General features: G+C 40.8%; 1 protein-coding gene across 3 annotated transcripts in view; it reads right to left on the reverse strand.

Moving 5' to 3' along the window:
- The window catches only part of LOC148035829 (uncharacterized), a 65,208-nt gene extending 57,473 nt beyond the window's left edge, over positions 1 to 7,735 (reverse strand). For 2 of the 3 annotated variants that reach the window (XM_087677844.1, XM_087677842.1), the window contains exon 1: positions 7,532 to 7,735. The gene's annotated coding sequence lies outside the window, so the exon portion shown is untranslated. The remainder of the gene's footprint in view (positions 1 to 7,531) is intronic. The other variant, XM_087677843.1, reaches the window with a different exon arrangement.
- Positions 7,736 to 14,519: the final 6,784 nt, after the last annotated feature.

The raw sequence follows: 14,519 nt of genomic DNA on the forward strand, positions 1-14,519 counted from the left end.
CTTTCTACTATGAAGATATGCTAGGGTTTGCACTAAGGAAACATAACATGTAGACCAAGACTAAAACACAAAGACTTGGACAGCGACAAGTAAAACTCAAACCCAAAATGCAAAAACTCAAAACTCAAACACACAGAGGAGAAACTCTGAAGTGAATGAATGTATGAGTGTACAGAATGCCCAAGGGCAAAGCAATCCAATGTCGAAGAGTGACGTCAACCAGAGACAAATCCCAAGTGTTGTGACCACCAGCGGGAGTGTCGCAGTGCGGAAAACACCAAACACTGATCACCAAAGTATCAAGGAATTGAGGTGACGACAAGAGAGGTATTTGCTGATATAGACAACCTACTAGACAACAAAAACGCAAGTACTACAATAGTCGCCTAGTACGAGAGATAGCAATAGCTAGTCGCCTCGCACCAAATGCTGAAAATGCAAACTCATCAAGAGCTATGATGAGGCAACAAATGGAGACCTCCAAACAATAGAGCAATGATTGAAAACAAGCCGCCTAGGACTGGATAATGATGGGTTGTAGTCGATGATGGTTGGATAGCATATGGTGGATGGTTGATGGCTAATGGCTGAAATTTGCATGGCAGAGTGAGAAACCTACACAAAAGGATAAGGCTGAATGGTGGGCAACATGTCTATTTATAGATGTTGAAGGGTGCCCCAAAAAATTAGGGTTTTGGGGAACCACTAAAACTCTCTCAAACCGCACACCAAATCTGCATTTTTCATTAATTAAGTGTACTTTGGGGCTGTTTAAAAATGCTAATCAGCTATAAAATGTATTTTAGCTCAACACCCTCTCTCAAGCCCAAAACTGAGCTTGAAAGGAAAAGCTGGCAATGTTTACCCCAAGGCATCCCACCCCAAAGCAACCAAGGCATCAAACAAAGGGTATACGTCGACTGTCCAGTGGCTTATCAAGACTACAAAGGCAATGTTTATCTTACCAAGGAAATCCAAGTAGTCACCCTAGAGAGAACAAGGCATTGGACAAAGGGTGCTCGTTGACTGCCCAATGGCTGACCAAGCCCTACAAAGGTAGGTGGAACCACATTGAACTTTTTTTTTTTTGTGGAAAGTTAATTTTAGGGGGTAGTAGCCGATTAAGTAACAATGACCCATAAGACAAGAGTAGGGATGGTACCCCTAACACACCACAAAACAGTACAAGCTTACCCAACCACTCGAGGATGTCGATGATGAAGGAAAGGTTTTGAAGTATCATGTGAAGAAGAATGGTAGTGTAATCCGCCGGTGCAAACAGCTTAGGGTCCGTCTAGTTGTGCTTTGCACAATGGGATACATAGTATATGAAACCAACCTTCCTTTCGTAGATAGGTGATAATTTCCTAATTACAACTTAGTTATAGCAATCACATTTATTACAAAACTAAGATCTGCAAATTAACTTACAATCTTGGACAATGGACACACTATTGGCCCCAAAATTAGCACCCCTTTCAATATTTCTTTAACTTAATTGAAGAAGAAGTTGATGTATGATGGGATTCTCCCAATTCCTTCTGGTATTCCAACTCCCCTTACTATCCAAAGCGACAAGCAGGTCTTCAATCTGGTTTGCCTCTTGATTTAGGCAGTCAATTGGCCTTCACTCGAAACTTCAATGGAGATGGAAAATGCCCCAAATTCATTGATTTGCTGGTCCCTCCACTTGAATTTGACTCGAAACAACTTCAATACTAACGAATCCAAGTCTTAGAGCTTTCCATTTTCTGGCACGCTTTCCAACACTACTGTTAAACCCTAATTTCTACAACAAATTAGGATTTACAACAAAGAAATCTGAAATTTCTCAACATCTGGTAATCTCAATGCTATAATCTTTGAAGCAAGGCTATAGAAAGGCCGAGATTCGGGAGATGAGAAAGAATGCTGAGAAGAGAGAAAATTCAGACTTTTTTCGCGAAAAACTAAAGAAAATCAGCCATTTACTGCTACTGCCCTGTCTCAACAACTTGTAGATGCAAAGAATTAAAGAAAATCAGTCATTTACTCTTGCTGCCCTGTCTCAACAGCCTATAGAAACTCTCACCTGTTGTTGATTGGTATTTTCCTGCTCCTGGCTACCTCAAAAGGTCCTCTAGGACCTTGAGGGCATAGGTGAGGAGTAGCAATAGGTCGTCGAGGACTTCACAGAGTTCGTGGAGATTCCGCTTCATCGCACTGTCAAACCCACTGCTTAGTCTCGACTCTCGACTCTCTAGAGCACTCTAGACTCTTGAAACTTACGATTTACCCTCATACTTAGCATTTGTCATTATATCATGTGGCATTTTAACATTTTGTATTTATTTTTGGCTTTAGTATTTACACTCTCCTCCCATCTTCTATGTACATTTGTCATTGTAGTTTGAGCCTTGGCTTGACTCTTGAGTAACGAGTGGTCACGAGTCTTTTGGATTTCCTAATATGATGCTTTATTTTCTTCTATTTGGTGCAAATGTGTCCTTCAAATGTTCCTCTCTTAGAGTAGATTAAGTGTGATTTTAAAATACTAAAAAAAAACAACTTTTTAATTGCCGCTTTTTCCCCCATCCCCAGGATGGTCCTTTACCCAACCCCATTCCCGTTCTCCGTCCCATGTTACTATGATCCTGTCCTTCCACAAATCAAAGCCAATGCCATCAAACCTCTTGATTTCAAGAAGGGATTTAATGTCACTACTACTAGAAGCATAAGTGGCCATTGTTCAACAAAGTGCCAAGTACCAATGCTGTATTTTATGGCAGTAAATATTAGGCTGAATATTCAGCCCAAAATTTTAGGAGATAAGAGCAAGATTTGATCCAAGTTCATGTATAGCAGTAGAAGGAATGACTTTCAACAATATAACTGAGATTTTAGCATATAATCCATGCAAACACCATTGCAAAGTGACTCCGACTTCAGCAATATCACCAAAAATACATTTGCAACAATCCCAGATCTGCAAGTGATCACTAATACTACTGCACCATGAATATTCAGCAATACATCAACTCAATGGGAGCTACCAAATATGTGTACTACATACATATGTGTCCAAAAAAACTTTTGATAACACACAAAAAAACCAAAATTCCCTGCAATTTCTTCAAAATCTCAGAAGTGGGAGATAATAAACTCAATTTTCACTGCTTATAGCACCAAGATTGCTTCAGCAATGTCCCCAATGTGCATTTCACACATCAATTTTGCCAAAATTCACATATTTCAGCAAAAGCCCCAAAATTTCATTGACCAATCTGCCCCAATTGCATTAATATATGTTCCTGAGAGCATAAAACATGCAAATTTAGCGAAATTTTGCAAAAGTCCCAAATTTATCAAGTCCAAATGTGCACCAATGTTAATAAATTTGACTCAATTGAGCAAAATTTCACTGATACATGAAATGACCCAAAATTTTCAAGGCCAATGTGCACAATTTCTGCAATTTCCGGGTCCAATGTTTGTTATGCATGAGTAGCATCAAATCTAGGAGAACCCCCAAATTTTTGGGCATAAATATGCACAAATTTGAGAACTATGCTTACACGTGTGAACCCCCATCAGTGAGAAGGGGAACATATTGCAAAAATTAATTTTAAAAAAATATAACAAAGAAAAATTGACGAAACGTGATGTCGTTGACCTGCATGATGTCGCATGGTTTCTACCAAGCTTGTCACCTCACGCCTGACCTATCGCTTGGTCACCGTCAGTCGTGCGATGCTATCGTCTGCCCATGCCTGCCCGAAACATGACGAGAAGTCAACGCCTCGGTACACGCAGTTTGCCGCCTGCACACGCTTGCTGAAAATGTGATGTGCAACTAGCCAACGACCTACGCCTGCCTGGTTTGAGGGACGCCTAATGCGATGGATTGCCGAGCTGGCCTGAAAAGCTGTCGCCTGCACAACCTGACCTATTGCCTACCTCGAGAAGCGCGCACACCTTTGCTGCAACTCTAATACCAGTTTGTTGAGATGAGTGCGCAATGAAATGCGAGACAAAAATGGAGCAGGAGCAATGTCAAGAGTGAGAGCGAGAGAATCCCACAAATGAGTACGAGAAAAGTCACAGTACACAAAGAATAAAATTTATTTATATGGGTACAAATAAGGGTGTGTTCACACCCATATAAGTTTATACACACGAAGATTAAGGGACTTTACACCCAACAAGAGATAGGTTGTTGAGGCTGTCTACGTGCCACATATCAATAGCCGCTAAGATGGCACAACAGCAGGAGGCGTGGCCCCATTGACCTGGCCAGCCGGAGTGGAGGCAGTCGCAACAGTCTCTTGTGGTTTTCTAGGAGGAAGACCTTGGGCTTGGTACGACACTCCTCATCCACATAGCCCAACCTCTGGCAATGTGTACAAAATCTATTTTTCTTAGGAATTTCTACCAATGGGATCATGTTTCTTTGTTTCCGTCGAAGAAAGTGGTGTCACCCTTGTTTTGACTTGCCTTCCCATCTTGCGAGTTCTTGCCACTATTGGTTTTCCCCTCTGAAGAAGAGGCAACCAACCCTCACCCCTCAGAATGGATGTGTGTGGAGGACTTCAAGTGGACTTGATCATGCAACCTCACATAATGCAAAACCTAACACTCTAGAAGGTCAGCAATCTAGGTAGTGAAATAATGTGCTAGATAAAATGGAAGTATTTGTTGGGTAACTTCTTTAAGAAGAACGTAACCTAATCATCGACTAACCTCAGGGAGTCAATAGTGGCAAACTCGGCGAGTAACTGCTGCCAACTGGGCTTTCAAATCATCCCCTTCGTTAATGGAAAACTCTTGAAGCTCAAAATCAAGATTGATACGTCGAGTTCGATCTCAAGCGGCATAGCAATCAATGAGATGACTCCAATGCTCAAAAGTAAGGGAAAAATGCTGTAATTGAGAGTGAAACTCAATAAGCAACCCTGCATTAACTCAACATTGGCTATGGCATTGCGGACTCTCCATTGACAGATGTGATCAAGGTGAGCTAATCAACGGCATAGGCTCAATACCAACAAGAGCTCCCAAAGTCCTTGAGATTCGAGCACTTGTTGCATGAAGTTTGACCAAGTGGTGAAATTTGATGCGTTAAAACAAATCTTATCTGTGAAGGTATCCTTGGCCATTGCACCAGGAGTGGTAGTACTAGGAGATGGAGAAGATGTATAATCGGGGTAGGGTGGGTAGGGAGGATAGAGAAATAGAGTGGAATACACTTACAAAGTAATCCCAAAGTGCCCACCATGCATGTGAGAAGTGTATATGGCGAATCCAAATGTGAGCAAGGGCAATGGAATAGGGATACGAGAAGCAAAGGATGGAAATCCCTACGTAGCAGTAACCTAAGGAATGTGTGATCACAATCCATAAGCAAAGAATGGATATCCTTGCGTTTAAAAGGGAGGGGGGATTGTAAGTGTCTGGGGATAGTGAGGGGGATAGCCATCACAACCATCCCAGAGTGGAAGGATGTGGTAAAGTGGGGGTATGTGGAAGGTACAGTGTTTAAGGATGGCATTTCCCCTAACAATGCACCAAGAGGTGAAGTGAATGGAGGATAGGTAGATGGTGGAATGGACAATGAGAAGGTGTTAGGAGCGGAGATGGAAGATCCAACCCCTAGTGTGCTTTGAGCAGAAGTGGAATGTGATCCAAGATTTTGGAATGAAGATGTGAGTAGATCAGAATGTGGAGAAGATAGTGGTGGGATGGAAGGGAGTTGAGAAGTGTGGTTTACTTGCTCAAATGAAACAGATGGTAGAGACATACCTGATGAAGGGTATCTGTTTCGAGAGCCTCCTCTATTAAAGTTAACATACTAAAAACTATCCAGCTCCTACGCACCAAAAGGAGAAACAAGAGAGGGTTTCGGCTCATACGACTCAAAAGGATTATAAGAACTTGAAGGCCTAGCTGAGATAAAGGAGATGGATCGCTAGACACAACGAACGTGAAGGTATCCCAATATGCAACTCAAACACAAGGAATCTCCACAAACAACATGCAAAGAGACAACCAACCACCCAACATAGCAATAAAACAAGATGAAGGGGGACTTAGCTCACACATGCACGCATACTACTCTCTCTTTGGTTAGGCATTTGCATGTATAACGAGACTTTCAATCACACCACTAGACCTAGAGGAGCAACTCTCTCTTTGGTTAGGCATTTGCATGTATAACAGGACTTTCAATCACACCTCTAGACCTAGAGGAGCAAACAAGCCACTCATTTTGACTAGTGGATAAACCACATACCAAGAATTGTGCACCATTAAAGATACTATTTAGACTAAAGTTTCAACTCACAAGGATTTAGATTTCCACTCAATTAGAGTATTATAAGGCCAAACTCCTAATCCTTAAAGTTGGTTGTAACTTGCAATGATGATTGACCTAACTACTCAATAGTTCTATCCTGGCCAAAATCAAGTTGTCCCCAATGTGGAACCCCTTGCAAAGCCACCACTGTGTGTTGAGAAGGGACTTGGATGAGCTCAAGCTTTTGAACCGTATCTTATCTTCTAGAGCACTTGCCCTCTTGAAGTTAATTGATGCACAAGAAGGATCATCCCAAATGGGTTGTCATGTCCTCGAGAATTTGCTCATGTGGATTGTCATTCACGAATAAGTTACCTCTTCCTTGAACTTACATCTTGTATCCATGATCACATTACTGCCTTGCCCATTTTTAGCAAAATGATAATAAGATCTTTCAAACTTCTTGTGGCATCTATCAATCTCCTTGGATGATAGTTGGTGTATAAGTAGAATAATGAGTGGAGACTTTCAGCTTTAGTGGCATTTTTTTATGGATGACATTTTGGTGCATACTTCTTTTCAATAGGATCGTGAAGAACACTATATTCTCTCCACCCAAGCTCAAAACCAAAAGAAATTGAAAGTCTTTAAGTAGAGATCTTCTCTTTGAAGGTCTAGAGTGCATGGATCCCTCAAAGGCAAAACCTACTCAGCATGAAGCACACAGACCTAAAGATGCATATTCACATGCTTAGTGACGAATCATCCATAAAGTTTGTGTATGATAGATCGAAGACAGAAAATGCCGGCGAAACCTACTCGCCATGAAGCGCACAGTCCTAAAGATGCACACTCATACACCCAGTGACGAAGCATCCAATCATACTTGCATTGTTGCAAAACAGTATAGCAAGGAACTGGTTGGGAAGATGAGCACACAAGATCAAAATGGACAGAAGAGACATGCCGTGACACAGACTCCAATTTTCCGAAGGAAAATTTAAAGGTAAGACAGTGCCTACAGCACGCAGAATGATAAACCCTTGCAGCATAGATCAGCCATTGTATCGAAATTCATGGAGGGTCCTTTCGTTGTTAAGGCATAATAATCAGCATCGATAATGATCTCTCTCATGATAATAAGCGTCGATCATGGTTCTGATCTCTCTCTCTCTCTCTCTCTCTCTCTCTCTCTCTCTCTCTCTCTCTCTCTCTGTGTCTCAGATCATGAGGAGCCGAAGGAATGCCGACCATACATACCTGGAAACTGCAGACTGTATCCCCATTATTGTCGGTGCACGCATGATCGCCCAAGTGTGATACCCCTGACAAGGTCCGTCGTATCGATACGGCCTGATCCACATTCTAACAGTTACGTCGAACGCGTTTACGTTAGTCATCTCAACATTTGAAATTAGCAGACTAGACACTACCTGTAAGGGCAAATCTTCATAGCACCTTGTTAAACCCACATTTCCATAGGTATATCAAGGTTTTTCTTCTTACTCACACGAGTCACATTGGAGCTTAACAACCCTTCCTTGCATTTTCCAAGTCTTTGTGTATGTCATGACCCCATGCCCAAAGCAGTTATCAAGAGAGCGATTGCAAAGCAATGTACATAGTAGAGAGTTTGCCTTGGAACAAGATTGGCCTACCCCCAAAGGTTGTGCTTATCCATGTCAAAAGAGTATCACAATCAATGCATAATGAATGGAATCATTGCAAGAGCATTGCCCTTTTGAGAGAGAAAGAGAGAACACACTTTTTCTTTAATTTTCTAAAATAGTTTTTTCTTTATTGAAAAGCAAGATATCCACACATTTCAAGGCTATGTGGACCACTTAACTAAAGTTAACAATGGGTAATTTTTTTGGGACATGCACCCACCACCTTATCACCACACAATGTATAACCATATGCCCTAAAGGGCAATGCTAACAAATGGGGATATTAAAAATTAGATCCCACCCTTGTGAAATAAACAATTTGAACGGAGAAAACTCTTCCTACATCCTACCAACAAGGTCATGGTGAAGTGGATTGTGTGTGGGTTAAGTTCAACAAGTGTGTGAGTTTGATCCCTACTTCCCACATCCCTCAAAGCACAAATCTATTCATGTCCAACTCTTCCTACATCCCAACTCATAGCTAACTTATCACAATATTTGCCTATAGTCCAGCTCAACAGTTTTTGTGCTTATGAACAAGCACATTCGCTTCACACAATTCAACATACAACTTTGGAATGCATTATGTATCCAAAGTTATATCCATGCAGGCATCTTGCCTATCACAAACATTACGTCATGTTGTTTTGTTATAATAAAAAGGGCTTATAGCCCAATCATAATCTAGCAAGTAGCTTAAATGTACTCGTTTCATTGCGAATGAAGTGCTTTGACTTGCACACTTTGTGATTTAGCATAGATGTACATGTGCCAATTTGACTATGAATCCCCTATGAATGATGCCCTCCAACTCACATAGTTTAACATACAACTTTGGATGCATCATGTATCAAAAGTTGTGTCCATGAAGCGCCTTGCCTATACAAAAAGTTGATTATGCTAACGAGGGAATTATAATACAAAGGATTATATGCATGTTTGATTATGAATAATGCACTCCTAATTCACACACTTTGGAGTTTCATCTTGCTCATGTTGACTTAGCAAGTAGTCATAGATCACCTCAAGAAATGGGATTCGTCTTATGAGAGTTGGACCATGTTGCTTAAGCTTGTATGAGGACACATACACCTACCAATAAATTTTAAACAATGAAGATAATATATACACCATCTAAACTTGTCCCAAAATCTTATAATTAGTTGAAACAATGTGCTCAAACTTAAATAAGACATTTATCCCCCCTTAAGATGACCGTGATAAAGTAAATAGAGTTATAATAAACTTGATATATTGTTGATCGATCTCCTCCAACTTGACAACTACCAAACAAGTATAGTTTAGCTCAAAGTACTTCAATCCATTGTAATTGACTTTTCATGGGGTCACTACACCCACAACTCAGCTCCTTTAGTGAGTAGTTTGGTCCGCTTTAGCCTAGCCTAAGCTAAAGAAAATATCAATTGAATCTTTCTATAGTAAAGTAGCTCTCAATATCTAGCTTAATGCCACACTCTAAATTCTCTAAAATAAACTCCAAACCTCTTTAAGCTAGGGCCCGATTCATGTGATTGAAGGGCCATCCAACACCAAAGAGGCCAACCAAGATGTGTAATGAGAATAAAATGCCTTCCAAGAATAAAGGTATTCAAAGGTATTCATGTGATTGAAGGGCCATCCAACACCAAAGAGGCCAATAAAGATGTGTTAATGAGAATAAAATGCCTTCCAAGAACAAAGGTATTCAAAGGTAAAGAAGTACACAAATTGGCAAGCACAAATCTAAGACAATTAAGCACCTTGGGGATTAAAAACCCTCATAAAAGGCAATATTACTTAGCTTATGGAGGTTAGCGTCAAATGTTGAGAGATAAAAATAGGTCATGTTTAAAACTCTAGGCATGTGAAAGCCCACATTTAGTGTATTTCAATATGTTTCATGTAAGATAAGACCAATAATCACTACAAGGATATAAGGGAATAGAGACGAGTAGTTTCGACGCATATTAGCGACGTCACTATTTGCATCATTATTTGAAATAGCGACCCAAATAGCGACAGTACTCAGACAAAAAAATATGGGTCGAAACCCGAGCACAGCATTTTGCTACAAAGAGTGAAAGAGAGAGTGAAATAGATCATGATTTGGGAGGGAGAGGGAGAGAAAGAGAGAGAAGGAGAGCTTCTCATCGCCGTTGCCTTTTGCAAAGAAGAGGAGGAAGTGCATGAAGGGCGAAGAGGAGCCATTGTCGCAAACAAGAGACAAAGAATCCATCCTCGGGCCTTTGTGGTGAGTGCATTGCTCCCATCTTGGTTTGTTCTTGTTCTTTCTCCTTTTCTTTTGTTTGTTTTTGTTGAGAATGAGGTGCATTGAGAGAAAAAAATAGGAAATGAGAGAGGGAGAATAAGAAAGAAAAAAGGAAGAAAGAACGAGAGAGAGAGAGAGGGAATAAACATGAAACATAATAAAGAAAGAGAGAAAGAGAGAGAGAGAGAGAGAGAGAGAGAGAGAGAGAGAGAGAGGGAGGCAAAGAGGAGAATGAATGAGAAAACACTAGGGGATAGAGAAAAACAAAGAGAGGGTTTGTTCTTGTTCTTTAATTTCTTTTTTTTTTTGTTTTTTTTTACAATGATGTGCATTGAGGGAGAAAGAGAGGAAATGAGAGAGGGAGAAGAAGAAAGAAAAAGAAAAAGAAAAAAAGAACGAGAGAGAGGGGGAATAGACATGAAACATAATAAAGAGAGAGAGGGAGGAAGAGAGAATAATGAATGAGAAAACACGAGGGGGTAGAGAAAAACAAAGAGAGGGTTTGTTCTTGTTCTTTAATTTATTCTTTTTTTGTTTGTTTTCTTTTACAATGATGTGCATCGAGGGAGAAAGAGAGGAAATGAGATAAGAAACGAGAGAGGGCAGAGAATATGGTGCATTGAGGGAGAATGATAGGAAACAAGAGAGGGAGAAGAAGAAAGGAAAAGGAAGAAAGAATGAGAGAGAGAGAGAGAATAAATATGAAAGATATCATGGAGAGAGAGAGAGAGAGAATAAATATGATAGATATCAGGGAGAGAGAGAGAGAGAGGAAGGGAGGGAGGGAGAGAGGAGAATGAGTGAAAAACATAAGGGGATGGAGAGAAACAAAGAGAGGGCTAACAAAGAAAGAGAGAGAGAGAGAGAGAGAGAGAGAGAGAGAGAGAGAAAGAAAGATAGGAAATAAGAGAGGGAGAAGAAGAAAGGAAGAGGAAGAGAGAAATGGCTATCGCATCAGATGTACTCTTGTGTTCTAAAACTATTGATCAATATATGAAAGGTGGGATGGTGGCTGCAGTAGCAGCAGCAGCAGCAGCAGCAGCAGCAGCAGTAGTAGTAGTAGAGAGAGGTTTTGTTAAAGGTGCACCTTGGGTGTGTTCAACACTTCGAGAAGACGTGGAAGACATGTGTCTTCAAGCTAGGTAAATTGAAAGAGAGATTGGACTTGGAGGTGAATAGATGGTTTTCTTGACATGTTTTGCGCTACCTCCTCTTGCACTCTGCATATCGCGTCACACATAAAGGAAAAAAGGTGGCGAGGTTTGGTGCAATACCATGGGACGGGGAACACTCCGACATAGGGTAGTTAGCCCCTCACCCCCATGCATAGCATATTAGACTTTACATGCTGTAATATGCCCACTCGTAAGGGGGTGGAGAGAAACAAAGAGAGGGGCCACAAAGAAAGAGAGAGAGAGAAAGAGAGAGAGAAAGAAAGATAGAAAATAAGAGAGGGAGAAGAAGAAAGGAAGATCAAGAATAAACATGAAAGGGAAAGGGGAGAGAACATAAAATGAAGAGCGCAAAGAAAGGTGCAAAGAAAGGGGGTGAAAACCAAGACTTTAGTTTACGTTAATTTTGTTGAGTTACAAGAGAAGAAATCTCTTCTCAAACAATTTAAGAAAGAAAAAGAGAATGAGAACAAAAACAAATTGTTCGTCGTAATGTAGACGAAATGGAAAATGATGAAGGTCGTGATGTTCAAGATTGCAAGGTGTATCTTAATCAGCATGTCCTGTGTCCTTGCTCTTGATGTAAGCTGGCAATGAGATGAAAACGTTGATTGTCTATAGAACATGTATGACGCTTTGGTAAGTTTCAATCGGAGATAATTGATTAGGCGATCTTAGACTTTGAGCAAACGGTAAGAAAATTGTATATCAATTATGCATTGTATTTGCAAACTAATTGAATATCATATACAAAAACATTGGATGTGGCCGTAAAATTTATCACAGGGAGGTGACGTTTCATCCCAAGGAGGAGTGCACCTATTGCGGCCAGTTAGAAGAGTTCGTGGGCATTTGATGGATGGAGTGCCTGAGCCAATCCACTACTTGGAAGGCACTACCCAGACTATTCCGTCAATACCAGAGGAGATAGATAGCCTTTCAAGCTTTCCTACAATATTGGAGCATTAGATGGAGGCAAGGATTGATGCATTGATGGCCATGGATGCGCAGACATCTAATCCACTTAGGGAGGAAGCATCCATACCATTATATGATGGGTGTTGAGTATCTCACCTGAAGACACTACTTGCATTCCTAAGTGTGCATGCAAAATACGGGTGGAGCGATACGAGTGTGACTGAGCTATTCAGGTACCTTCTACATACGCTTTGTTGATTTCTTTTCGGCACCATTATAAAAAATAATTGTGCTTTTTCAAGGTGTTTTATGATTTCTTTTCAGGTTGCTAAAGTATCATATATTACCACTTGCAAATACCATGCCTGAGTCTCATGATGATACGCGACATGTTTTACAAAAGCTTGGCATGGACTCCAATAGCATCCATGCATGTGCAAATGATTGCGTGCTGTTTTGAGGAGAAAACGAGACTATGGAGACATGTCCAAAGTGTGGTGCTCACAGGTATCAACAGGACTTGCAAGGGCAAACCATCCCTCAAAAAGTTCTTAGACACTTTCCACTTATCCTCTGTATACATCACCACATGTTTCGTAAGTTAGGCATGGCAAGCTTGACAATGTGGCATGTGCAGAATAGATCCATAGATGGAGTCCAATGAATATCAGTGGATTCATGCACATGGAGCCACATTGAGTCTACCTTTCCAAGCTTTGCACAAGAGCCAAGGAATCTTTGGCTCAGTCTTGCTATGGATGGCGTGAACCCATTCGGTCTCCGCTTAACTTCTTACATTGTGTGGCCTGTAGTCCTTGTTAATAACTATAACATCCCACCATGGCTTTCTACAAAGAAAGGGCACCTATTCCTTAGCTTGCTTGTTCTTACTACTACAAAGTCAAGAATATGGACGTTTATCTCTATCAATTAGTTGATGAGCTTAAGATTTTGTGGGAGCAGGGGGTCGTCATGGAAGATATGAGCAAGTGCAATGGTCGACAGTCCGCCAATATAAGAGCCATTGTCATGTGGACCATGCATGACTTTTTGGGATTTGGGAAGTGCTCATGTAAGTAGGATTCCATTCTCGTTGGTAATATCTATCATAGCTCATTCAAGTTTATATTCACAAGATAGAGGTGTTAGGACAAGTTTGGTTACCTTACTTTATCATCATCATGCATGTCCATTGTGTAGGCCATACTTAAAATCCCGAAGGTCACGAACCATGAAGAAGATGGAATATCAAGGACACACCACTTTCTTGCCAGAGGGTCATGAATTGAGGGAATGTTTTCTTAGATGACCTCTAGTATGAACAAACGCCCAAAGCTGGTACGAGCTGAAAATGGTCCATACGGAGTTGCATCCAAACGAAATGCGACTGTTCTCAGTTTTCTACGAGTTACTGTATTGGATCTACTTAAAAATCAACCACTTGTTGGATCCTGTGCATATATTTTAAGAATGTGGGAAGCTTACTATGGGACCACATCATATGAAAGAGAGACACTACAGGGGCATGAATGGATTTGAAGAAGGTAGGTAAGATGGAGGCATGCTGCAATCGTGCTGATGGTGCTTGCAACTAGGTTTTATCCACTAAAGAATAGCGCTTTGTGAAGTAAATTATCAGGTCTATCCGCACTTCGACGGGTATGATGCGTTCTCTCAGATCCACGTTTTCTAAAGACGACCAATTATTAGGGCTAAAATCCCATGATTGGCATAAGATATGTCAGGTTTGTACTACGAATGGACTGTAAGTGACTTACGTATTTTGCTATTTGGAGTGTAGTCGTTGTCTGTAATGCTTCTTCATTTGTGACAGTTTGTACTACCGATCGCGATTGCAGGATGCCTTACTTCAGAAATACACTGGGCAATTTACAGGTTATCAAATTTAGTGCAATGGATCTCACAGAAGGAGATCAAGACATCCTCTATTGAATCTGCAAGGTAGAGAGCAATGGAGACAATCAGTCTCTTTGAGAAGTACCTGCCCACTAGCATGCTCACGATACAAACCCACCTCTTGGTGCATCTTGTAGATGAAGTGGAGATTGTTGGACCTGTCCATGCGCGATGGATGTTCTTCTTAAAGCACTTCATGAAAACCCCGAAAAGCTTTGTGTGACAATGAGCTTGGCCAGAAGGTAGCATGGTTGAAGGTTGGTTGGCGTTTGAGGCATTAGTGCATATTTCATAGTGGCTAC

The sequence above is a fragment of the Lygodium microphyllum genome, chromosome 5 (genome assembly GCF_053477565.2).
Source record: "Lygodium microphyllum isolate KBCC chromosome 5, Lygodium_microphyllum_v1.1.10, whole genome shotgun sequence".
Classification (NCBI taxonomy): Eukaryota; Viridiplantae; Streptophyta; class Polypodiopsida; order Schizaeales; family Lygodiaceae; genus Lygodium; species Lygodium microphyllum.